General features: G+C 41.1%; 1 protein-coding gene across 1 annotated transcript in view; it reads left to right on the top strand.

Annotated features, from left to right (window-relative positions):
• Positions 1-27,117, top strand: part of LOC106587324 (zinc finger homeobox protein 3) — a 411,964-nt gene that overhangs the window by 85,997 nt on the left and 298,850 nt on the right. The window lies entirely within an intron of this gene.

Below are 27,117 nucleotides of genomic sequence, written 5' to 3'. Positions count from 1 at the left end.
CAGAGTTACTGCAACGTGACTTGTCTGCCTTTTGAAATGATTCTGTGCTTTAGATTTCCATTGACAGCCTGGCCTGACTTCCAGAATGTTGGGTGTTGACATGCAGGCACTTCACACTTTTTTACAAAGGGGAAAAGGAGTTTCCTGTAAATGTCACTTGCATTTTTCGATGGCGAGAGCTGCTTCAAAAGCCTGGGCACAGAAAAGGCCTTTGAGAAGCTGCTTGTGGAGGGTTTGAAAGGGGACTAATTGTCAGAGTGCTTGAAGGTGTGTGCTGGAGAAATCTCAGCTCTCTGCTTTCTCTTGAAAATCCATAGCAGCAAAATGTGCTCAGACCATCCTGATTTGATGGTGTTGTATTGTAATTTCAATTTAACCACATTACCGGCCCATTTAGGAGGTGTAGCCGGGTGAACCAGTCAGAACTTGTTTTAAACTTAATTCACATGTACACAGCCCCAAGCCCAAGAGGTTAATGGCTAACAAATTAACCCCTGTGGCATTATCTTACAAATAGCCTGCAGCATATGATAACCTATAATCAATATCAGCAATTATGTGTCAGACGAAGGCCCGTGGCCGTGACCTGTCTCTCATGAAGGGACTCTCTCCGGAAACACGATCTCTTCCTCGATGCAAAGTGCCCCTAATGACAGGCAGGTTTTTTTTATATAAAGAACACAGGCACCTGGGACCACCTCTCATCCTCTGGGTCTCTCACTACATCTCTCCATCTCCTTCTCTCTCTCTCTCTCTCTCTCTCTCTCTCATTCTGTACATTTTCTGCCCTTACCATTCCTATGTTTTTTCACTGATTAGGTCTATGGGAAATAACAGGTGGCCTATCAAAGTGTTCTATTGGGAGAGTAGCATACTATGAATAGTCAAGATCAAGTCCTATTAACTGGTACTATACTTACTGTGGGCACTTTATATGCAATCAATGTATTGTAATATGTTATTCATTTCCCCATTGGACTGATGTCTGCTTTCCCAGCCTGTATTTAAATCTGTACAGAGAGCAGAGTGAGTCGGCCCAGCTATGTTACCTACACATAGGCCTACTCAAAAAAACATAAATGTACATTTTTATTTCTCGCTGACTGGAACAAATGGGTCCGTTTCCGTAGTCCCAATTGCATAAAACATAAAGTGTAGTAGTTTAATCAAACTCTCTGTGTGTTTCAACAGTTGTTGGACATCATTAGTTTGACTAGAGTATTCCATTAGCATTACTAACAACTTGTTGAATTGGTCTGCTTTGTGTTTAACCACTGGAGATTATACATTGGGACAAACTCAAAGGACCATAGGTGGAGTTTTTTTCTCTCCAACCAGGGAATTGGCAAGTGACACACACCAGCTCATGCAGGTGAAGGACGAAAAATGACAATTAATACTTTTACTTCCTTCAGGAAAAGTGGTATATCATTTCACAGAGATGAAAGTCATCTAGAATTGGACACTTTTTCTCAGCCTGCATGTATCATCTTGGCTGTGATGACATGGATTTGGACAGGTCATATATACTCTGCATGTGCATCATGAAGTATGTTACAAAATGGCTCTTGCTGGTCAAATATATATCTGCTATTGACTTCATTGAGCTGTGCAAATGGTAGATTAGAACTGATGTGGCCTATGTTCAGATGACTGTATTATCATATTGTCCTTTAGGCCTAATTGTGGGAATTGAACATGAAGTTAGAAGCACATTTGCAGGCTATTTGTTTTAATGTTTGAAAAGCTGGGCTCAGAGAAACAATATTAATATGTATGTGATAAACCAGGAATACATGCTTACAAAACTTTTTTAAAAGCACTAACTTCCTCAGTAATTTGTCTGAGTAGATTGTGCTCCAGGAACGTTGAATAGATGAACTTGTTTCCTGTGAGATCAAGGTGCAGGTAACAAACACACATAGGAACGTGAAATTAATCAAATAGCCTTTACATTTATTGTGAAATTGTGTACCTTGATTTTATGTTTCTCTTGACGTTTTTTTAATCTCTATTTTCTTATAAAACCAAACAGAACATTTACATTTACAGGGCTATTAGATTCTAACGGTTTCTGAAATTGTGTCTGCTCGTTGTAATGCCATGCTTAAATGAGCTGTTCTCAAGATGCTCTAATGTTTCTAGAGAATTTACCTGACTTAATGTCTACAATTCAGTTTCAAGTTAATTGCGTTTTGTCATAGAAAATATACATGAACTCTCCACTGACTTTGTTTCCCTCGTGTGGGATATATCCTTTTTCCCCTTAAATATAGCCTACAGTAAAAGAGAAGTGTAATTGACTGAACTTGACCGCATTCGGGATAGTAGGCTACACATGGGCATACAGATGCTAATAAAACTGAACACTTACCAAAATGTGTGATCTATTAGATATTTCATAATTTGATGGGATATTTTTCCTCGTGGATGCTAATAGTTTGCTCACCGTTTTCAACGTGGATTCATTTGACAAATCTACTATTCCAAGCTCTTTCTTCTAAAAATACTGAATTTTTTTCTTACTCTTGTTTAGAAAACAATGATCAACTAGAGATCCCGATGCAGCATTTCGTTTCTATAAGTAAACAGCAGTGAGGGTAGACTACTATTGTAGAGTTGTGGTGTGATAATGATGAACACTAAGGCAAATTTGAAGTGATCAAGTGGTCTAGAGAATTAGTTACATAATCATGCTAATAGCCACCATATGCGTCTCTTTTGAGATTATTTTTTCAATGATAATAATAATCATCATCATTATTATTATTATTATTATTTAATGCAATTATTAATTATATGTAAAGCTTAGGCTAAACCCAAGAGTTTGACCTAAATCTGAGCTACATACCGGAAGACTACCAAGACAGCCGTGTGACGTCCGTGTTTTGAGGTAGATTGGCCGGTCCTGAAGCTTGTCACAGTCATCCGCAACGGCACCAGAGACCTCAGTTGTCTACGAACTTGCCGATGTTTGGTTAGGAGTTCTAAAGATGATGGGCAGCTTTTCTTAGTGTGACAAATGGTCACCAATGAGTTTCTGAGTTATTATTATTTGATATGATCAGGCCATAGTAGTAAACATGTTGTGGATTATAATTGTGGAACATGATTAATTGCATCATCATAAGTATCATCATCATCATCACCATCATCATATGTTTAATACTATTTTCCTAAACCGAGACTGTATCATAAGATGTACTCTATACAGCGACAGTTGTCCAGACCTGCACATGTATTGACACCTTCAGTAGATGACAGAGAGTAATATCATTACCTTTAGAAATAGAAACAGCTATTTATTATTTATTTTGCTGTGCCCTGAGTGTCCTTGCGGTCTAGCTTGGCTACACAGCTTGCATGATGCACTGGTCTTCCCTTTTAAAACGGATTTTGTTTCACAAATGTTAATTGATTAATGATCAAACATTTTGGGGGGAATAGATACTTTTGCATCCTGCATTGAGGTTGCTATTTTTGTATGACATCATTTATGGAAGACTGCAGGCCCATATTTGCCGCAAGACAGAGTTTAAACCTGCACCTTTGTTGAAATAACTGTGTTATGTTTTGATGTATGAAGCCCTTTTGGTTCTTGGATAGAAGAAAAGACATTGGAAAACTATGGAAATTGTATGAATAAACGTGATTATTTATGTCTAGCAGAGGAAAGAGAACGAAAGGAGGGAGTTCAACAAACGTAAAGGAGAAAAGGATTTGCTATTTCGAAAGATTGTATAGCGACTTCAGATTGATAGAAGGTCTAAGATAGCGGCAACGTTTCAAATATGTATTATAGTTATTTGCCCACGTAATGTCAAATAAAAATACCTGAACAATGAAAACATTTGCTCCAGGTCAGTTCGCTCCAGAGTTTCTATGCAGTCTTACTATTTATACTGTCGCTCTTTGCAAAGTTAAGCAAATATAACACAAGTATTCCTATTCCTATTACGTTGTAGGTTCGTATGTTCTAACAATAAACATGTTTAGGTGGAGTGCTGTACTGAAACAAGGAAACAGAGATGACTGCACTGCAGCAGCGTCTTGGAGGACAGGAGAGATGTTATTAGGCCTACACTTAGAAAAAAAAGGTTCTGGATATAGAACCAAAAAGGGTTCAATTGCTTGCTTCATATATGATACCCCTAAAGGTCCTATATAAAAGCGTTTGTAGGGTTCTTTGATCAGAACCCCAGGGGTTCTTCTTCACTGAACCAAAATTGGTTCCATATAGTACCCTTGGGTTCCATATAGGGTTCTTTATGGAACCAATTAATTTCGGTTCTATATAGAACCTTAAGTGGTTCCATATATGAAGCAAACATTGAACCTTTTTTGGTTATTTCCAGAACCTTTTTTTCTAAGAATGTGCTGTATATTTAGCGTAGACAAATAAACAGATCTTATTTTGTGTTTTATGGTTTTTAAAATTATTCATAATTTATCTATATTTTATAAATGTGTCAATGTAATCGGCATTCATTTGTACAACACCAGAGAAAGAAAATGATTATAGGCTAAACTGTATTTTCTAAATGATAAAATACAGGCCTATGGTAGTCAGAATTAGCAGATTTGGTCGTTGTTGCACCCTAATAATGGCCCTATTAGAATGTAATGAATACTAAATGGATACAATAAACATGTCATTGTCTGTTGGATCACTTGCCAAATTCCTCAACAGTTGGCCACGGGGTAATTAATACAGGCTATTACCCCGCGATAAAGGATAATCTTCCCTAATTGGTTCAGGGGGGTTGGCTAATTATTACAGTCTGATTGAAACCCTTTAGAAAACGGGCTTGTTGTGTATTCTAACCAGAAGGTCCTTACATGAAGCTCTCAGTGGTAAACACTATTCACATTCAAATGAGACTGACTAACTTTGGCACAGAAACAAGCACGCGTCCGCCTCCCAGCCTCCTATTAAAGGATTCCCTTTTGTTAGCCAGTGATGTATCAACCTGACACGTGTTAAGAACTTATTTGGTTAATTTTGTAGATGGCACAGTGCCCAAGCATAGAGAGGGTGTTAATCCCCAACAGGCAAACAGTAGATAGGCTACTATAATCACAGAATTATAATAGAATGACCAAATGACCAAAGAGCAGTCCCCCAATACCACTAGCCTATATCAATTATATATACCGTAAATATACGGTTTTTTTTGTATTGTTTTTATGTATTTTAAATTCGACTGTCTGAAATGGACGTATTCACATTTATATTATTTTGATTAAAATATGAGACTGATTTTTGTAAACTAACTAGATACATTTTCAATGTAAACCTATGTTTTTGATAAACACACACAACAATAACAAAAACAAGAAAGCAAAATAGAAAAAAAAGAAATGATGAAAAAAGTACATTTTAAATATAAATGTATTTACCGATATTACAGTAGCCAGCGCCTTGCACCTGTCTCTCTCGCTAGAGATTGGCACCCCCTCGCGCTGTCTGCGTTGGGGGCAGCTCTACTGGCCATGATTGGCGATGCGTGTCATATTTTAACCCCCCCCCCCCCACACGCTTTTCCTGCGGCATTTGTCTTTGTTGTGCAATACATATAATATGTGACCTAAATAAGCATTTTATTGTCTGTTCTTCTCTTTAGTCTGAGCTCATAAAACAGGGAAATTCAGCTGTAATTTTGCACATTTTGCTGTAATTTTCCCGTTCTACTTTGATAAGTGTAATGTTAATATGATGAGGACATGTCAATGAATTGCTCTGTACCTGACTGAGCAGACTGTCTGTGATACTGGGGCTAATGCAATATTAATGCTTGAAGGGTTTGTTTGATATCAGAAAGGATGTCTCTCCAAAAGTGTCCCCCACAGGGACCCTCTTAGAGGGAAGCACACATAATACTAATGATCACACTTTTTAGGGTATATCTGAAAAATATCAGGCTCCTTTTTAAGTGACAAAAATGTGAAAAACATTGTTCGTTTAGCATATTTCCAGTCCAATTCTTAAAAAGCATTTTTTTCTCTTTATATTTTTCTTCTCTAAAGATAAATTTCAGTAGCTCCCCAACAAACCTTTCTACATGTTGAAAATATTTAATAACGCTATTCTCACTATAGGGCCAAAAATATTAGGAAAGGAACAAATTGTGAAACAGCAATAAATACACACATTTGTCGTTGGCAATTGAAATGTATTTAAATGGGCAATCATGTGAATTGGAGGTATTGATTAAAGGCTTGTAAAGGTGTAAGTAAAATGGACTGGTGATGCATCTGGTGTTGTCCTGCAGACAGACAGGAGGGGAGGATAATGAAGCATAATGCTAGCTGAGTCTGGGCCTCCTGCAGAATAATACCAAATGATACCAAAAAACAAGTGAACACTCTCCTGGGGGCCACAAGGTCAAGTCCATGACCCCTAACCTGTATGGGTCTGCGTCTGGAGCGGAGCGTGTGTGATGCGGCTGGGCTTGGGGAGGGTCTGGGACCTGTCTGTCTGTCCTTGGCCCAGGCCTGTTCCTCTCAGCTTGGTTTTAGTGTACAGCCCATTTATTATTTATCCCACTTATTAAAAGTTATTTCAGAGCCGTGCCAGATGACCAGAGAAAGGGGCCTCCTGAGCGTCCAGGCCGGCTGACTGGCTGATGGCAGGCTACAGACAAACCAAATGGACACACACTGTAGAACTGCTAAAACACAGGTTATAAACAAACAGAAAATACTGGCTGAATTATTCAGAGGGGCATGTGCTATAGGAGAAATAAGAGCTCTTCAATATTTCACCAGCACAATCCCAAACACAGATGAATGTTTAATTAAAGCCAACTACTATTATATTTATATGTAAGTTAAGAGACAGATAAAAGCACAAGCATGCAAACATATAGCAGGGCTGTAATTATAAATCATTACTTTTTATATGTTGACTCATCTAGTAAAGCTCATAAGTAAATTAATATATATTAAAGAATAATGTAAACAAAGTTTTATTGAGCATATTTTCTTTTCACTTTATAAACAAAATAAGCATACTAAAATTTGCTGCAAATAAGGAATTGTGTTAGAGTTGACCACAAAGCTTGTTCTGCTAAAGTTTCAGAATAATTAGCATTCTAACTTTCAAAAATGACATGGAAATATTGTGGTTTATTGTATTGATTTTGTTAACTGAATGTCAGTTTTTATCAATATACTGCATTGATTAATTTGAATGAATTCAACAAAAAGTTTCCGGGATGTTTCAAAAAGCTTTATATTCAAACTAATATTTGAGTATAACCCATATGCACTTAAACCAGGGACTTTGCACATATCAAAATGCATTAAAAGCAATATTCTATTCAAACATGACTCCCTGCTCTTTGCTTGCTTTTGAATATTCATACCTTAGTTGAAGAAGTGTGACATAACCTTTCCCCCCCTCCTCCCTAATGTGATGTGTGCACACGCACCTCCCAGCTGTGTCCGGAGAGGGCTGGGGTACGGGGCGGTCGAGGGGCGTAGGGTGCAGGAGCGGACCGAGGCAGAAAGGTCAGTTGAGGCAGGAGACAGGCGGGCAGGCCGGCTGCCGGGGCTTTGAACCTAACAGATGGTGAAGGTTAGGTGACGTCCCCTCGCCTGGCCTTTCCCCAGTAATTGAGGATAATTTGAGCACCAAAGAGAGTAGGCCTGTCCACTGTCAGGCCCAGAGAAGAGAGGCGAGGTTAATATGAAAATGATTTTGCATTATGGCTGGCTTTGTGAGGCTGGCTTTGTGAGGCTGGCCGCGCGGCGCTCTCCCCAGCCCCGGTCCTAATCCTGGCCTGAGGCGGTGAGGATGAAGAGTGTCACCCTGGGTCCAGGCGCGACGCAACGCACATGAATACATCTCCGACCCAAACCCACGGCCCTCTGCCCCCCATTAACCAACACTCTGCCAGGTCCCATTACACACTCCAACTCCGAGGCTTTGGGGGCATTTTGGGGAGGTTTGGGACTGGCATTAACCCCCATCCTATAAGAACAAAAGAGGGGCACAAAGGCTGTGTGATTTCAGGGCTGATCCCTCACCTCTCTGCTTCTCTCAACTGGCTGCATCTAAACCCATGCAAAACAGTGTGTGGCTCTCACTTTTATGTCATTTACTGTATGGACTTACTACAGCTTATGTATTGACACAATATTTTATTCTTAGTAGTTTCCCTCTGCATTTCAAAAACAGTATTTGTGTTCAATCAAAGTATACCTTTTTTTGTTGTTGACCATACTGATAGGAATATGAAAAATACAAATAATGAACTAATCTGTTGCTTTCAAATACAGGCCTATAATTTATTAGAACATCTTTTATATACACTTGACCCAAATCTCTGTCCTTACATATCAGTGCATTTACAGTAGAATAACCTGTAGGTGTACATTTAGGAAATTCCTAGCCACTCTGACTGGGGCTCCCCAGTACACTGTCCTGTCAGTGGTAACTGTGGGACCAATCCTGGCCAGAAAGTTGCCTCCTTGGTGTGATGAAGTCATTTACAACTATTGATCTGATAGTCAAACTGAGCATGTTAACCTGAAGAGCCTTGCAGGGGGTTTCTGGGAACATGCAGGCGCCCCAGGGACCCTCTCATCAGTTAAAGTAAGACACAATAAACAGAGATGTAGTTTTAAAACGCTAGCTTGGCCTGGGCCGTTTCATAACTCAGTCTTGTGGTACAATGCTGTCACACACGACCTACAGTGGTGCCTTGACTGGTTTTAGAGAAGAACTAGTCACTGTGATTTTATATACTTAATAACAGTATTAGTAATTGTTACTTTGGTTGCTTTAAATGTGTCTTATCAATCTATTTTCTGTAAATTGACAATGTTTACTGATGGGAACGTCGTAAATCTGTGAAAGATTCTGTGAAACACCCTGTGTAGTTACGCTGTCTCTCTTTGTGTTTGTATGTGTGGTAGACTGTTTCCCACAATGCCTATGTGAAAGCCCAGCTGTGTTGTGAAGCTGTTTTGCTCTGGTGTCTGTGAATGAATGTTTGTGTGTACTGTAGTACAGTAGCTGCTGTGGTGTATCCTGTATCTGCTCAAGCCTGGTGGTTGTGTGGGCACCACAGCCCCTGGGCTCCCCCAGGTGTAGTCCACATGAAGGGCTCTTTACTGGGGCCATCCCACTGTGGTGCTGCCCTCTGCTTGTCTCCTGTGTTCCCCGGGAATGGTGGGCTTTAACTCAGACCCAGAGTCCCTGACCTTCCCTCTGAACACAGCCTGCCTCTGCCTCTGGCTCTGCCTCTGGCTCTGGTCAGGAGAGGGACACTCCTCCTTCCTCCTCCTCCTCCTCCTCCTCTAAACACTGTCTCCAACTCTTCACCTCTCGCCTCTGCTCTTGGGGCAGATGACTCTCTGGTCACCGTCAGTAGTAGGCTACTTAGTAAACTATTCAAGTTCAAGCGGAAGTCTAAAGATTAATGATGTTTTATTGTCTCTGCTCAATCTCCATCCTTCTTTCAATAGAATAATAGTCAGGGGTGAAGGGGTTAAATTAGCTAGGCCAGAAGGGGTTTGACAAAACTCTCTCTCTCTCTGTCTCTCTCTGTCTCTCTCTGTCTCTCTCTCTCTTTCTCTCTATCCCTCTCTCTATTTCTCGCTGTCTCTAGCTGGCGACTGGTCACAGGGGTCACTACTGCTCTCAAAGGGGAGAGGCAGACAGAGAGAGCAGTTAGGGCAGAATACAGACTTATTCAAACAATGAAAGAACCTGCTGTTTTATACAAGCCAACACACACACACACACACACACACACACACACACACACACACACACACACACACACACACACACACACACACACACACACACACACACACACACACACACACACACACACACCCACGCCTTGCTGTTTTAAATAGAAGTATGAAACATTTTCCCTTGTATCTTACATTTTGCAGATCCTATTGCGATCAATCACAATAATGAGCAGATTTTTGGCTGTGTAATTCTTATTTATTTGGTTTCTCACTGGGGATGTCTCTGTGCAGTCTGACTGTCTGTAGTTGAGGTGCAGTTTGACTGTCTGTAGTTGAGGTGCAGTCTGACTGTCTGTAGTTGAGGTGCAGTCTGACTGTCTGTAGTTGAGGTGCAGTCTGACTGTCTGTAGTTAAGGTGCAGTCTGACTGTCTGTGGTTGAGGTGCAGTTTGACTGTCTGTGGTTGAGGTGCAGTCTGACTGTCTGTAGTTGAGGTGCAGTCTGACTGTCTGTAGTTGAGGTGCAGTCTGACTGTCTGTGGTTGAGGTGCAGTTTGACTGTCTGTGGTTGAGGTGCAGTCTGACTGTCTGTAGTTGAGGTGCAGTTTGACTGTCTGTAGTTGAGGTGCAGTCTGACTGTCTGTAGTTGAGGTGCAATCTGACTGTCTGTGGTTGAGGTGCAGTTTGACTGTCTGTGGTTGAGGTGCAGTCTGACTGTCTGTAGTTGAGGTGCAGTCTGACTGTCTGTAGTTGAGGTGCAGTCTGACTGTCTGTGGTTGAGGTGCAGTTTGACTGTCTGTAGTTGAGGTGCAGTTTGACTGTCTGTAGTTGAGGTGCAGTCTGACTGTCTGTAGTTGAGGTACATTCTGACTGTCTGTAGTTGAGGTACATTCTGACTGTCTGTAGTTGAAGATGATATCTTGCATGTGTTTCATACTGCATGCAGGAGTTGGCGACCCGGGGAGGACCAGAGGTGCGGCAGGCTTCTGTCTAGAATGATCCTCTTATTATTTCACTTTTTGTTTCCAAATGGAAAAAGGGCATTCATCATTGTGTTGACCCCTGAGATCACGGCAGAAAGCACGTATTTGAAAAGTAAAATAAAAATTCACTTTTAAATAAGATCAATTGTAAACAAACCCAGGCCAACCCTTTGAAAGTCCCTGCCAAGAGATTTACCTCGCCCTGTGGCAAATACTATTTCTTGAACTGGGTTTAAATTTCAAGTGTCTTGGGTTTATAAAAACCTGGAACAAAAGAAAATGGGTCTCTGAACAGCAAATATTATCTGCTGTTAGGGCAAGATGTCAATATTGTATTTTTGTTGTCTCAAATATGGGAGCAGGGATGGTGTATGAAACTCCCAGAATAAACCACTATATTTATTCTTGTTTACTTGCATTTAGTAGGATCACCATGAAACCATATTTGTGTGCATTGTTTGAACAAAGGTACATAGACATTATCTATATTTGTTTATTTACTCTCAACAAGCCATATCGTTTTTAGATTTCCTCAAATTCGGTATTATTCTCCATATAAAAATATGTGCAATTTTACTATTTTTTGCCTGTGGTTATAGGGTATTTTACATTTTTTACTGCTATAATAAGGAAAATATATATCTTAAATTCATACTTTGTAGAGTTAGTGTGTTGATAGCTATTTGAAAAGGATAATGTATTTTCATACACTGCTGAATCACTTCCTTTCAGTAGTAACTCTTCTACCTTTAAATCTAGGGGTGAAGAACGGGAAGATAAAAGGACATTAGGCTAGCTAGTCCCCATAGTTAGGCTCTGTGTATTTCAGGATAATTCTGATGATGGTAGCGATAACTCTGTAGTGTTGGTTGGTAATAACAGAGATGGGAGGCCCTGTAATGACCTGCTCCCTTGATCAGTCTCACATCAAGCTAAGATGAAAGCGTGTGGGATTGTCTGATAGGGTCTTGGTGTGACCTCCCTCCCTACCTTCTTAATATCTCTCCTTCTTCCCTCTCTCCCCTCTCCTCTGGCCCATCAATCCCCTGCTCTGAGTGGGTAATAACCCCACCTCGACACATTTCTACTTCTCTATTTTGCTTGCAGGGGGACTTTTTTGTCTTTTGTTTGTTTTTTTAGGAGAGAACACATCAGAGGAGATGGGTAGTAATCATGAAAGAAAACTCCTGCTGCAACCCTGACTCCCTTTTTTAATTGGACACAGCTTTTAAGTGAACACAGTGGCTGGATTGACGGAGGAACAGCGCTCTCTGTGTAATTTGGTTTCTCTTTGTAGTGAGCCCTTTTTAGAGCGATATAAACCTCGTCCAGCCCACCGGCCAGACAACCTTTCCCCGCAAACTGCTATACCCCACCATGAGTGGCTTCTCTGTCATCTGATGTTCCACTCTACTTAAAACAGAGTCTGAGGGGGAGAGGGAGAGAGGTGGAGAGAGAGAGGAGAAAAACCACGCTGGCCCCGCTATCATCATTTTATTAGGATTTTTTCCATCCTATTCTTTAATCCCTCTGATGAAGTCTGGGCAGGCAGAGGCATGCTCTCGCAGACAGCAATTTCACTGCACCATATGTGTCTCACACGTAGGAACACAGGGAGGAGAGGGGCCTGACAGGAGCATGGAGAGGAGAGGAGAAAGGGGAGAGGGAGAGATAAGACGACATTAAATAAAAAGGGGAGCGGGGGATGCGGTTGGGGTGCACTGATACCCTCTGATTCACTGGCTACAGCATCCACCCGTCTACCTACCATAACACATATTCACCACAACTAGAAACACGGGCTCTAGATTAAAACAAAGTACAATTATGGTTAGAGATTCTATTATAATTACTGAATGATAGATTTACTATTATGCAGGTAAACAAATGAGCCAGGTACTCACACAAAATGGTGGAGAGCGAGCGAGCAGCAGTATACGGGCTGGGCTGGCCCCTCCCTGAGCCGAGGATGTGGTGCCGGCACCCTGGTCATGTGACCAGAGAGGATGGAGGAGAGGAGAGTGCTCTGAGGCTACACTGTGTGGCTGGATAACGCCTGCGCACCTCCTCTCTTCTCTCCTCATCCTATCATCCACTTCCTTTAGACGTATATCTCAGATGTACACCTTCAGAAAGTATTCACACCCCTTGACTTTTTTCCACACTTTGTTGTGTTACAAAGTGGTATTAAAATGTATTTAATTGTCTTTTTTTTGTCAACGATCTTCAGTAAATACTCTGTAATATCAAAATGGAAGAAAAATTATCACATTTCTTTTGAATTAATGGAAAATAAAGCACTAATATTTATTGATTAGATAGGTATTCAACCCCCTAAGTCAATACATTTTAGAATCACTGGCAGTGATTAAAGCTGATTACAGAGTCTTTCTGGGTAAGTCTCTAAGAGCTTTGCACCCTTGGATTGTACAATATTTGCCCCTTATTCTTTGAACAATTCTTCAAGCTCTGTCAAGTTGGTTGTTGATCATTGCTAGACAGCCAATTTCAAGTCTTGACATAGATTTTCAAGCCAATTTAAGTCAAAACTGTAACTAGGCCACTCGGGAACATTCAATGTCATCTTGGTAAGCAACTCCAGTGTATATTTAGCCTTATGTTTTAAGTCATTGTCCTGCTAAAAGGTGAATTTGTCTCCTAGTGTCTGTTGGAAAGCAGACTGAACCAGGTTTTCCTCTATTATTTTGCCTGTGCTTAGATCAATTCCGTTTATTTTTATCATAAAAAACTCTGTAGTCCTTGCCGATGACAAGCATACCCATAACATAATGCAGCCACTGCCATGCTTGAAAATATGAAGAGTGGTACTCAGTGATGTGTTGGATTTTCCACAAACATAATGCTTTGTATTCAGGCCAAAAAGTACATTTATTTGCCATAGTTTTTGCAGTATTACTTTGGTGCCTTATTGCAAACAGGATGCATGTTTTTGAATTGTTTTATTCTGTACAGGCTTCCTCCTTTTCACCGTGCCATTTATGCTAGTATTGACGAGTAACTACAATGTTGTTGATCCATCCAGAATGTTGGCCCTGATCTGTTTCCTTCCTTAGGAAGGGTGCCTGTATCTTTGTAGTGACTGTGTGTAATTAATAACTCAACTATACTCAAAAGGATATTCAATGCTTTTTTTACCGATCTACCAATAAGTACCCTTCTTTGCAAACATTGGGGAAAAAACCTGGTCTTTGTGGTTGAATCTGTGCTTGAAATTCAGTACTTAACTGAGGGACCTTACAGATAATTGTACGTGTGGGGTACATAGATGGGCTAATAATTTATAAATCATGTTAAACACTATTATTGCACACAGAGTGAGTCCATGCAACTTATTATGTGACTTGTTAAGCACATGTTTACTCCTGAACTTATTTATGCTTGCCATAACAAAGGAGTTGAATACTTATTGACAAGACATTTTAGCTTTTCATTTTTTATTAATTTGTAAAAATGTCTAAAAACCTAATTCCACTTTGACGTAATGGGATATTGCATGTAGATCAGTGACACAAAATCTAAATTGAATCCATTTTAAATTAAGGATGTAACACAACAAAATGTGAAAAAAGTCAAAGGGGATGCCAAATATACTGTTTTATTTCTCTATAACACAACTGCATACATCTAATATTCATAATAATGTAGAGCTTATACTGCGTAGTTAGAAAAGTAAATGGCCAAAAATAATACATTGCGAGTAATCTTTTATTTTATGTAGGGACATTTATACTTACTGATAGTTCTGTCCAACCACATCAGCATACCAGTTCATACTGCTTAATCTAAACAAATACCTTTGCATAAACAAATATTAAAATACTTTTCTTCTTGGAAAGGAGTGGTAGGTCTTAATGAGGGGGGAAAGGAAGGGGAAAGGGAGGGCTGGGGGGTAAAATAATTACATTTGGGTCAAAAGACCTTGCTCAGTTACATACAAGGGGAGATCCATAACCCTGTGTACACTTTATCTGCTCACATTTCCAGTACGCTTAGTGCTAACCAAGCAACTTCCTCCTTAAACCTCCACGCTGGCTTTCCATATACATAATATATCCATCCCATGTACTCCAGACCGGTTTACTCCCCCACTGAAATATGTGGAGACCTCATGAGGAACACACTTCATTTGCCCTCCTCAAAGGGCGAGAATGAGGAAGGGAGGGAGAGAGCGAGAACGAGGGGAAGAGATGAAGAAGGTTACATTTAAGCAGTGATTGGGGAGTATGCAATTAAGGTTGTGTGGCATTCTATTTTAGGTGAGACTTGAAGGGAATGAGAGAGACTGTGTCTATTGCTGAGTCTTACCTGAGAAAACAGGACAGTGTGCTGCTCTGATACTGAACCTCTCTAGCGATGAGCACGGCCCGCTGTGGACTGACTGGACTAGCTCTGTCACATTGACATGTGATTTAGCACCTGCTAGAACCCAAGAAAAAACTCACCCATCAATGGAGTTTTGTCCTGGGGTCCTTCATCACTTCTCTGATTACAACTCTGTACTCATTTGTGGACCAAAAGGTTGTTATTTATATTATCATACCATTTCCATATTGTACATTTCAGAAAATATTGAATATATTTGAATATTTGTTAAGATATACTACTAAAATGTTGTCGTTTTTTGTAATTTGATTAACTAAAACGTAAGCATATAACACTACACATAAGTTGAGACTTTTCACAAAAGCAGAGAGATATCAGTATGTGAGCTGGATTGGGTGGATAGAGAAAGACACCTTTTTGTTGGCCCATAGATTTGTTTTAAATGTATTTTAAATGACAGTAATGACACATGCTGTGTGATGGATGAGATCCGTGCATGGTACCTATGCAGTCCTGAGCCCAGCAGGTCCAGATCAGCAGCACATTACCCAGGGGGAAATGTAGCATGCAGCTATGTAGCGGGAACTCACCAAGCCGAGAGCAGTAGCAGCAGTAGCCCCTGTAGTTGTAGCTAGTGCCCGGGCTGAGAGGAGCTGTATAATACACTTCATTTGCTGCAGGGGAAACTGAGACGTCCTGAGCTATTGATCCAGGTATTGACATCATTTGACGGTTCCTTTAAAGCCTAATGTTAGGCTGGGGAGGTAAGTGAGAGGAAGTGAATAGGGGTGATCTCTCTGTCATCAGGCTGGTGTGTGTGTGTGTGTGTGTGTGTGTGTGTGTGTGTGTGTGTGTGTGTGTGTGTGTGTGTGTGTGTGTGTGTGTGTGTGTGTGTGTGTGTGTGTGTGTGTGTGTGTGTGTGTGTGTGTGTGTGTGTGTGTGTGTGTGTGTGTGTGTGTGTGTGTGTGTGTGTGTGTGTGTGTGTGTGTGTGTGTGTGTGTGTGTGTGTGTGAGTGTGTGTGTGTGTGCGTGCTCAGGTGCTGTTCGTCTGGTGACTCTGAGACCACCTCTTGCCCTCTGAACCCTCCCAGACTCTCTTTCAGTATATCCCCAATCCCCACCCCATATCAGCCTCAATTACTGGATGCCAAGTCAGCACCAGCATCCCCATGTAGTTACTGATATAATATAATAAGTTGGAGATTGACCATCCATCAGTAAATGAACTCAAAAAATGATCAAGAGTCAAGAGCATTTTCAAATATTACAACATAGATTTTTGTTTTAGTTTAAAAATAGATTACAATAGGCTATAATGACAAGATTGCCATTTTTTGTCATTTACAGAAAAAAGAAGGTCCCATTCAGACCACTCCCAGACTGTATTCTGCCTCATGTTTTCTACTTTCAGGATGCCGTTACATAAAGTATAAAAATGCTGATTTTTTTTCAATATTCATACTGATATATTCAAGTACAAACCCAGCATTTTGTGTGAAATTGAAACTGGATGCTGTGTGCCTTTTACTGAAGATAAATGACTCCCTATAAACAATATGTTCCCATGTCCAGTTTGAGTGAGTGTAGTGCTGTCCAGTTGGAGTGAGTGTAGTGCTGTCCAGTTGGGGTGAGTGTAGTGCTGTCCAGTTGGAGTGAGTGTAGTGCTGTCCAGTTGGAGTGAGTGTAGTGCTGTCCAGTTGGAGTGAGTGTAGTGCTGTCCAGTCAGCAGCATATGGCAGTGGATGATGCACTTGACTTTGAGCAGTTCCCAGGCCCAGCCCTGCCTGGCTCAGAGGGGACAGCTGTGTGGGGTGGTCAGGCTGACAACAGATGTTTCTCTGCATTAGTTCGGCTGAGTCTGGGGACATCTCTCTGTCCTCACCTGACCTCTGACCACTAGAGTTGGTTAGAATGCTCTCACTGCAAAGGTCAAGGGTGGACTGCACATGCTCAGTGGAGCTCAGCCCAGTCTGGGCATCAGAATAATCCTGATAAACCTGTTTTTACCATGTGGCCAATCATTATTTTATTCATGTCTTTTAGTGCCCTGTTGTAGAATGTATGAGTATCACACAATTATTTACCTTTTAAATGATTTGCTTCAGCAAATTAGATAACAAATGAATATAATTCATTTCACTACATTTTATGTAAAAGTTTGCATACAATTTGGTAAACATAAAATGATCACATCTGTAAACGTATGTTTGCTTTGAATATGAGACAGTAAAGACTTCAACAACTGATTGCATTGAGAACTGATTTAAAATTGATTATAAAATATATCCATTCCAAATGAAGAACTTCATTGTAGTGTAAAATACATCAACCTTTAGATGTTTTTGTCATGTCACAGTTATGTTTTTGTAATTGGTTCATATTTTATATCTTTTTTATATTCCAGTACTTAACATCAATATAGAAAACAAATATTGTTTACAGCGTTAACTACTATAACAATTTCTAAATAAAGACAAATATTGACAGGCTCCAAAGTATACCTAGATGACATCTAATCAACATTTAAGATAATGAAGAATTAATGGGGAAAGGTAAAGGTTGTGATTATTGATGTAAGGATATAAAATAATATAAATGTACAGTATTATTAAATATTATGTATACCATATTGAATCAAATTAGAGTGGGGACATGTATATGTGGAATTTGTCAATATGAATGATTACATTAATTATATGAGCAATCATATTAATTTAGAGCCACCTCTTTCTATAGTAATATTATTGCTGTACTTGCTGCAGCTGTGGTATAGTTACTTTAACCAAGAGACAGTAGCTGTATTGTGTGTTTTGTGTGAAATAGTGATGTGTGATCGTAGAGACACTACCAAGACCGTGGGTTCCTGAAACACAGTGGGTGTTGACTAGTGTTGTTCCCGTCAGATCTGTCTGTCGGCAGGTCAGCTTCTCTCTCCATCTCTCCTCTCCAGGAATTTGTCTTTACTCGCTGTTACAACAGAAGAATCAAAAGATTCAGGTGATTATTTTAGTTCACCGAATACAGGAGTTCAAATTAGTAACTTTCACTTCCCTGATGCATCTGCACTGTCTATATGCATGAGTTTGTTTATTTGCATTTGTGTGCGTTGATGAATATTTACACAATACACATGTCATTTATTAGTATCTGCCCAGGAGCCAGTTAAGGGGTGGTATTTTGGGTGTTCAGGGTCAGATGATGAACAGTGGTGGCACCTCAGTCCCCAAACTGCATGATTGTCATGGTGGTCTCCTCCAGTCCTCCCTCTGCTCTGTGTGCATATAGAGTCCCCCTCTCTGTCTGCATATAGCAGGACTGTGGTTGAAGCTGATCCCCACTGACCAGCCCAGGGCCCGGGGGCTTTCCATGGGGAAATGAGCTACCTGCTGATCTCTTCAATAACATCCCATCCCAGACATCCTCCACTATTCACAGAACTAAGACCAGACTTTATAATGTGACAGTTAGCTGTCAACGTCCATCCAGGTTATTGGAAAGGAAGTTTTAGCCAAAAATTTGAATTATCAACCAATGGAATTATTTGTGTAGGTGAGGTTTAATGCTGTTACCAGGAGGACTGCTGAGAGGGAAGACTTCACTTCCAGAATATTGATTGCTGATTAATCAGGAAAGTTAACTCTATAGAATGGTGCAATGCTGTTGGAAGTGACTGTCACATACGGTCCTAAGTAAGGCTGACAGCAGGATGAGCTTGGTACTAGATATGTCCATGTATTAGTATGTCCTTATTTTGTTCTTTTATGAGAGAAGTGCTTATTTTCCACCGATTATATTAATGTTTTGACTTTGTTGTGCAACAGATGCAGAGCAGATTTCAGTCTAAAATTAAGTTATGTTTTTAAAAAAAGGGTTACATAAACACATTTAATTATCAGAGACAAAAATGTGGACAGTTTGGAAAGGTTTAACATTACTGTACATTTAAAACGGAGAAGGGAAAAAAACGGATTTGACTTACTGTTCTTGCTCATCAAATTTGCATAGGTGAATTGCAGGGTGAATTGTGAGATTTATCACAATAAGGATGACTGATTTATCCTGAGTCTCAGGGGTCAGTGAAATGACCCTGAATCATAAAAACCCAGCTTGGTGACCAGCAGTGAATGTCTGCAGTAGAAAATGTGAAATAAAAAAGCTGTTAGTTTAGGGTCCCAGCCCTCACAAAGATGTCAGGTTGGAATATTTTGTGAGAGGGTCATGTTCATGTCCTCATTACCAATACCAAATAGAAGTATGATTAATCCTAATGCTTTATCTAGCCATAGTGAAATTGGTAGATTTGTATCAATTTCCCCTCACCCTGCCTTGTTAAAAACTACACATTTATCCAAACATTTCTGTATAAGAAAATGAGATACAGCGAGGGAGAAAACAAAACGTTTTTGTTCAGTTTGATTCCCTGTAGTGGCCTATGCCTCATGAGACATAGAGGCTTAAGTTCGTTTGAGCTCAGCCACATAGTCGATCCCATCCAAGGTAATAGGAAGCATCTCATTTGTGTTGTCTGAGGCACAGCAACTACAGCATTCCCTTTGAAAGGTTCCCATGCAGCATCAAAGACATGCATTAATAAAGGGTGTTTTGTGCAGGGTTGATTAGCTGTAATGTGCCTGTCTAGTAATTCCTGTCTGATGGCAACAGCGTCAGATGGAGGAAGAGCAGACGGTGTTGTATTTCAATATGGCTGCCTTTTAAGGACGCTGGGGCTAGATGTGTATTGATTTGGATTTGATAACGATTCTATTAGTTCTATTAAATGTGTATATATTCAATGTCTCAGTTACACACCGAGAAAGAAAAAAAGAGTGAAAGAAAATAAATGAGTGTGTAAGGGTGGATTGTGTTTCATGTAATCTAAGAGGGGGCCATTGGTAGCGTCATCAGGAAGTGTCTGGGAAGTTAGTAAGGAGTAGACAAGAGGTCTCTGTGGAGGAGCGTGTGTGTGTGTGTGTGTGTGTGTGTGTGTGTGTGTGTGTGTGTGTGTGTGTGTGTGTGTGTGTGTGTGTGTGTGTGTGTGTGTGTGTGTGTGTGTGTGTGTGTGCGCGTGCGTGCGTGTGTGTTTGAGCGTGCGTGCGTGCAAGATACTTACGTGATGCAGTATTTATGTATTTTTGAATGGCAGCATTTTATTTTTTAACTTATGGTCAGATAAAGTGTATTAGACGGAGGCTCGTTAGATTTATTTGAATAATTTAAAACACAATAGAGCCACACATGTAGATAATGCATTTAAAATCAGCGAGGATGACACAAAAAAGTTAGATAACGTACTTCCATTGTGGTCCTCTTAAATAAATGGTTAAAAAATGGCCAACATAAACATAAAAGTCCTAGGCTACACGGTAGAGCTAGCCTACAATAACACATACAGTTGAAGTCGGAAGTTTACATACACCTTACATACACTCACAATTCCTGACATTTAATCCTAGTAAAAATTCCCTGTCTTAGGTCAGTTAGGATCACCACTTTATTTAACGAATGTGAAATGCCAGAATAATACATGATTTATTTCCGCTTTTATTTCTTTCATCACATTCCCAGTTGGTCAGAAGTTTACAAACACTCAATTAGTATTTGGTAGCATTGCCTTGAAATAGTTTTACTTGGGTCAAATGTTTCGGGTAGCCTTCCACAAGCTTCCCACAATAAGTTGAGTGAATTTTGGCCCCTTCCTCCTGACAGAGCTGATGTAACTGAGTCAGGTTTGTAGGCCTCCTTGCTCACACACGCTTATTCAGTTCTGCCCACAAATGTTCTATAGGATTGAGGTCAGGGCTTTGTTATGGCCACTCCAATACCTGGGGTCATTGTCCAGTTGGAAGACCCATTTGCGACCAATCTTTAACTTCCTGACTGATGTCTTGAGATGTTGCTTCAATATATCCACATAATTTTCCTTCCTCATCATGCATCTATTTTGTGAAGTGCACCAGTACCTCCTGCAGCAAAGCACCCCCACAGCATGATGCTGCCACCCCAGTGCTTCACAGTTGGGATGGTGTGCTTCGGCTTGCAAGCCTCCCCCTTTTTCCTCCAAACATAACAATGGTCATTATGGCCAAACAGTTCTATTTTTGTTTCATCAGACCAGAGGACATTTCTCCAAAAAGTATGATCTTTATCCCCATGTGCAGTTGCAAACCGTAGTCTGGCTTTTTTATGGCGGTTTTAGAGCAGTGGCTTGCTGAGCGGCCTTTCAGGTTATGTCGATATAGGACTCGTTTTACTGTGGATATAGATACTTTTGTACCAGTTTCCTCCAGCATCTTCACAAGGTCCTTTGCTGTTGTTCTGAGATTGATTTGCACTTTTTGCACCAAAGTACGTTCATCTCTAGGAGACAGAACGCGTTTTCTTCCTGAGCAGTATGACGGCTGCGTGGTCCCATGGTGTTTATACTTGCGTACTATTGTTTGCACAGATGAATGTGGTACCTTCATGCGTTTGGAAATTGCTCCCAAGGATGAACCAGACTTGTGGAGGTCTTGGCTGATTTCTTTTGATTTTCCCATGATGTCAAGCAAAGAGGCATTGAGTTTGAAGATAGGCCTTGAAATACATCCACACCTCCAATTGACTTAAATTATGTCAATTAGCCTATCAGAAGCTTCTAAAGTCATGACATAATTTTCTGGAATTTTCAAGCTGTTTAAAGGCACAGTCAAGTTAGTGTATGTAAACTTCTGAACCACTGGAATTGTGATACAGTGAATTATAAATGAAATAATCTGTCTGTAAACAATTGTTGGAAAAATGACTTGTGTCATGCACAAAGTAGATGTCCTAACCGACTTGCCAAAACTATAGTTTGTTAACAAGAAATTTGTGGAGTGGTTGAAAAATGAGTTTTAATGACTCCAACCTAATTGTATGTAAACTTCCGACTTCAACTGTACCAAAACAAAGGACCACATTGTAATATCCTATGGCTGGGGTACTCAACTCCTAACCTACAAGGTCTGCTGGTTTTTATGTTCTACCTGACCATTAATTGCACACACCGTGTGTCCAATGTCTAAATCAGTCCCTGATTAGAGGGGAACAATGAAAGAAAGTGGAGGAACTGGCTTCAAGGTCCAGAGTTGAGTTTAAGTGCTCTAGAGCATTACATACCGACATGATCTCTTCTTCTATTGCTCCATCATTAGCCAGCTTTTGACATTCTTTTGAAATGAAGTTATGGTTGGCATGGTTTTGAGTTGTTGTAGTAGTTTGTTCCACTCAACAGCGCCGATATAACATTAGGAACACCTTCCTAATATTGAGTTGCTGGTGTTATTAATGTTTTGTATACTCAGTGTATAAAAAGGTGTTCTTACCAGATAGACTCTTACATTTAAAACAGGCAATATCAGAGTCTCTGTTTCTGGTGTTGTCTTGTTGGACATCTCTAATATAAGTCAAATCATTTGATAGGTACCTGGGGGCTGAGTCAGTAATAATTATGTAGATCAGGCCAAGTTGAATTAATGCTACTGTGCCAGCCTAGCTGATTAAAATGCTCGAACTTCAGATGAGTACGAGGGGGGAGATTAAGTACACATCTCAGCAGTTTTGGCTGGTCTGTATCTTATTCTTTCGATGTTTAGGGATGCTGGTGATTCATGATGTGCAGGCATAATCAAAGTGACACTGAACTAGCGCACCTGCCAGAGTCTTTAGGGTGTCACTATCAGATATTTTGAGGTCTGAGGAAGGAATTAAATTGATTTGGTTTATCTTTGTTAAAACCTTTAGGGCCATAGTCTCAGCAGTCTGGTATCTACCTAATTCACACCCAATGTCTCTCTCGCTCTCTCTCGCTCTCTCTCTCTCTCGCGCTCTCTCTCGCTCTCTCTCTCTCTCTCTCTCTCTCTCTCTCTCTCACACACACACACACACACACACACACACACACACACACACACACACACACACACACACACACACACACACACACACACACACACACACACACACACACACACACACACACACACACTCTACCACACATTCCGCCATGATTGGTCAGAGTCCAGGGGCCACAGGGTCACCTGTTATTAACACACTGACCACTTGTAGCAGCTCACTGACACTGATCAGTGGTCAGTAGGCCTGTCAATACCTTCCATCAGGGCCTGACCAGACAGACAGAGGTCATTATCAGTCATCTGGGCGTAGGGCCTCAGAGCACAGCACAGTGGGGTCCCCTGGGACTGACTGGATGACTTAGTGCTTCAACCCCCAGACAGGTCAGGTCAACGTCCCTCCGGCCAGGGCCACGCTGACCCCTCCCCCCTTTTACCTTACTCTCCCTTACACACTCTCTCTTACTCTCTTCTTTACCTCGCTCTCTCTTTCTCTCTTCTTTACCTCTCTCTCTCTTTCTATCTTCTTTACCTCTCTCACTCTCCATTTTTCTCATATACACATTGAGCTGGAACAAATAGTGCTAACCAGCAGTTCAGTACATCTTCAGATTGTCTCAGTAATTTTGAGACTATTTATTTAATGTGTGTAGATGAACAGAGCCTCCAAGCCTTTCCTGTGGCTCAGACTGTTACATGTGGAAGAGTCACATCCCAGCCATGTCCTTTTCATTTCATTTAGCAGCGAGAGGCATATAAATCTTTGGGAAAACACTCATTTGGAAGGAAGGAATGCATTCGGAAGGAGGCAGCCTCTGGAAAGTAATAGGAATGTATATTTAGAGAAATTAACATAAGACATTTTACACAGTCCAAGAAGAATATAATCCATGCATAATTGATTGGCGGCGTGATTGCCTGAGTTTACTGTAATTTTTCTATAGTGAGAGAAAGTCTCTCCCTGGGCTGTTTAGCCTAATAGATTTTAGGATATTTCGTTTAGGGCTGTCCAGGAGCTGAGCAGCTGCAGTGCCACAGTGATTTTTTTCTTCCAACACGTATGACTCCTTACCACTGAAATTACTCTAATTTAGCAGGCAAAACCAAGGTCACAAACACTCTAATTGCCTGCCATTTTGATAAACTCTATCAACTTGTCTCACATTCCAGTTTGAAAAGCAGGTGAGGGGGCTCTTTGCCCATTTGTATGTTCAGTGCATTTGCATTGAAAATTTGGCTGTTTGCTTTCATATGCGTTTTTTCTAACCAATGCCATGACCCTATGACCCCCTGCTATGGCTGCCATTGTCCTTTAGAACAGGCCAGAGTACAACAGGAAGGAGATTCAGAGTTTATAAAGAAATAATGCAGGGCCCTGATGATTACAACATATTATTTTATATATTATATTTATAGCTTTTGTTGTTTTCCACCAAAGACTGCTAAGTCAAGATATTTGTTCTCCACCTTAGAAACTACTTTTAGAGAATAGGACCTCACTCTTGATAATGCTCCACAATAAACACTGGAATTTCAATTTCAAACTCTGGCCTTGTACAAATTGTACTGTATACTTCTTAAATGCCAGTGGATCGAAAAATGAACAAGCTAATTTAGGAATTTCTAGCTATACAAAGTAATAGCCTGACACACCTGACGCCAGGACTGACTGCTGTGATTCAGTCTCTCTGGGTCGTGAAGCTCTGATGGTGCAGACAGACATATGAGAGAGAGGAGGACAGTGAGTTGATGATGGCAGTTCTCTGTGCCTGCCCTAGGGAGCGTTGTGACTAGGCCGTAGTGTAGTGGAGCCACTGGTCTGGGCCCTGCTTCGTTATCCCCTTTCTAACCATCCACATCGACGGCCACCTCCACCCGTCCTAATGGGGCCCCAGCCGCCCCACTGCCAACGCACCGGCCACACGGCCGAGACGAGGGGCAATGAACTCCGAAACACGCCTTTCATCTTCCAGATGGAGTGATTTAGCATGGGCTGTGTTCCCCAAGAGCCCCTGCTCCCTTACCCCTACTCCCCATTCTGCAGAATCAACATTTACATTCTTTAGCTTGATGTTATGTTACTATGACAATAGCAATCAAGCAGTTGAGATGCATTTGGAACATCCTGTGTATTTCCGACCGTTAGAGAAAATCGAGAAACGTGACGTTGGGAGAGTAACAGAGGAACAATGAATCCGTCTGACTGGACCATGGTGCTCTATGGGGAGCTGAAATCTACCTGGGGGGGGGGGGGACTGCTCCTCTTTCCTACTGAGCTTTACCAATGAGGGGAAGGGGCACACTTATTTTTATTTCACTCCCGTAATTTTCTCATCACTCAGAAGAAGCCACCTGTCTCTTCCTAAGATTCCCTTCCTTTGTCTCTTAAATAATACGCCTGCATCCGCATGTTGGATGGGGAGAGGGAGATGACCAGGAGGGAACAGAGAAAAGGTGTGTGAGATAGGGGAGCAAGAAATGAACAATAAGGGGGAATGCAATAGAAAGAGAGGGAGGGGGATTAAAAGAGGAGGTGACCTTTTTTCTCTTTGGCTCTTGTCGTGTCTGGCCATCAGTAAGCACCAGCAGCCATGTCTGCAAGGGGAGCCATTTTCTCGCCCATCTCATTACCACGTTTTATATTCAGCAGCTTTGAGAAGACGCTGGTCACCGCTCTGCTCACCCCCCCTCATGCATCCATTGCAGGCATCAGCTGGTGTGTGTGTGTGTGTGTGTGTGTGTGTGTGTGTGTGTGTGTGTGTGTGTGTGTGTGTGTGTGTGTGTGTGTGTGTGTGTGTGTGTGTGTGAGGGGGGGAGGGATTAGACATACGGACCCCTGGGTTGGAGGCCAGAGCTCAAGTTCATCACCACAGACAATGGAAAGCTCTTCAGAAAGCAATTGGGCTTTCAGTGATATTGGCCTTGGTAGCAATGGGGCTTAGCTGAGCATGCGCACACAGCTGTCCCCCAAACCACTGCAGACCCCTCTCTCTCCCTGAGCCACCTTCATTACGCCCGATACCGCTCCACCTCTGCTTCTCCCCACCGCAGCCCATCTCCAGAGCCCACTACTGTTAATTATATCCCATGAGCACCTCTAGCCACAGTGGCAGTGTGTGGAGCAGTATGTGTATCTGGGCACGCACACTGAGTCAGCCTCTGCTGTGACTAGAGCACACGATGGTGACAGAGCTAGCCCCCTCCTCCCTCCTCCTTCCCTCCTCCTCCTCCTCCTCCCCTCCTCCTCCTCCTCCTCCTCCTCCTCCACCTTCTCACACCCCTATGCAAGGACAGCTGCTCCCCCAGACCAGCGTAGCTGCCATTGTGAGGATCCACACTAACAGGGGCTTTAGCCACTGGTGGTGTGAAATTAAACAGCCCTGTCAGTCCGTCCGTCCCCTGATGATAAGTGGCGTGCTGTCCACATGTAGCTCTGGTTATCTGCTGTCACACTGCACAAGGTCAGCCCACCAAGGTGATCATGGGAATTAGAGTTCTGGACTCTAAAAAATCTCAGCTTGGAGAAAAGCGGACTTGTTCGTAGTGGTTTTTCCTATTTAGTTTTTTTGGGATGATGTTTAGTAAACTGTATTACTCAGTGATTGATATACAGGCTAATGGCAAGCAGACCGTAATGTAGTAGATCTATCTACTGTACCATGACCCATCCAGGTGAAGTGTTTTATGCTAAAGACCCTAACTGGTGCTCCCTTGTCCTATTTTGCATATGTTTCTGATGAATGTGAATATATAGTACACGTTAGGGTGTTATGATGTGGAAATAGTGAATATATAGTACACGTTAGGGTGTTATGATGTGGAAATAGTGAATATATAGTACACGTTAGGGTGTTATGATGTGGAAATAGGACATTCTCTGTATTGGATGTACAGTATTCAATACATAATGAAAACATATTATTCACAGGACTACTCAAGGAGGTAAGAGCAGTAGTCTTCAAAAAATAAATTAGGTGATGGAATTAATGAAAAGGCCATTTTTGCCAGAGCAAATTATCTTTTTGAAATGAATAGTTAATATTTTATTATTACTATATATTGTTAATGCACACTTTGCATTTTTGCTAATATAATGTATCATTCCACATTCATTTCACCACTCAGCCTTGATGAGTACTTCAAATGTGAATTAAAGCACTCCATTTTTAAGAAGAAAATGAGTAATAATTCAGAGATATTAATAATATAT

This window comes from Salmo salar, chromosome ssa26, assembly GCF_905237065.1.
Source record: "Salmo salar chromosome ssa26, Ssal_v3.1, whole genome shotgun sequence".
NCBI lineage: Eukaryota > Metazoa > Chordata > Actinopteri > Salmoniformes > Salmonidae > Salmo > Salmo salar.
The sequence above is the reverse complement of the archived record's forward strand: the minus strand, read 5'-3'. Positions and strand labels throughout refer to the sequence as shown.